Below are 1,168 nucleotides of genomic sequence, written 5' to 3'. Positions count from 1 at the left end.
TCACTGGGTATTACAGCAGTCCTCGCTCCTTCTTGATCACCGAACAAACACAACATATCCAGAGAAAACATGTCTAAATATGTACATTTGGTCATGCACAGATGTTGGCTGAGGAAGGCAGAGAGTGATCTGTCTCTGGACGTATCTGGAGCGGTGGCTCTGAGAGGTGAAGCATACTGTTACTCAAGGAGACAGGAACTAGAAAAAAAAGCTGCAAAAAGCACACAAACACAATGAAAGTGTCATAAAACACAACGGAAACAGAAAAAATGCCATCATAACTCACAAAAAAAACTTTTACAAAACATGCCAGAAGTGTTTTGGGGAGACAATAACGTGACGGAACAGCTGCGGACATGACAAGCTTCCAGTAAGTGTCCAATACCAAACAAGTACCTACAGTATTATATGAATCATGCATTTAAAACACACGACCTGCATCTTTTTCTACCTGACAACACTGATGAATCCACTGCTTATTTTAAGTGTGTCTCAGTGCAATCTTTCACTTATTTTAGCTTCTGTCACTTTAGTTGTTGTTAGATCACATTATTGTCTCCCCAAAGATACTTACATTGTGTTTTCTGAGGTTTCAACTTCCATTTTTTTTTATATAACTTCCACTGTGTTTGTTGTGTTTTTTATGGTTTTGACATTTTCTGTTTGCTGGTGTTTCCTTAAGTCTGAGTGTGTTTGACCTCTCATACTACTGTCAGTGACTTCGATGAAAGCCTGACCAGCTTTATGGTGTTAGATATATTTTTGAACATCCACATGCCACTGTTAGCTAATCTGTGATGCAGTGCCTTGGTATAATTGCTGTAAACCAATGAAACTGTTATGCTTGTGTCATTAGTGCTAATGTTACTCAAGATTACAGCTACACTTCCTCTGAATTCTTTCATTTCCTTCCCCATCCTAATGGCTGTAGTGTGTCTTAAGTCTTTTCTACCACTTTTCTGTAAACATTTCTCTCTTTTCAAGATCCTCTTGTTCAAGAAAATCTTAAATCTTTTGGTCCATTTGCCCTTAAAGGAAAAGCGTCAATCTTCATGTTTTATACCATTAAGCTATCTTCCTCTAAAGTAGTTCAACAGATTTTCCACCAAATCTGACCCTGTGGTCCACAATAAAACATGCAGTTTGGTTAAGACTGTAGAACCTCTCA

Source organism: Pundamilia nyererei, unplaced genomic scaffold (genome assembly GCF_000239375.1).
Source record: "Pundamilia nyererei isolate P.nyererei 1_Seehausen unplaced genomic scaffold, PunNye1.0 scaffold00132, whole genome shotgun sequence".
Taxonomy (NCBI): domain Eukaryota; kingdom Metazoa; phylum Chordata; class Actinopteri; order Cichliformes; family Cichlidae; genus Pundamilia; species Pundamilia nyererei.
The sequence above is the reverse complement of the archived record's forward strand: the minus strand, read 5'-3'. Positions refer to the sequence as shown.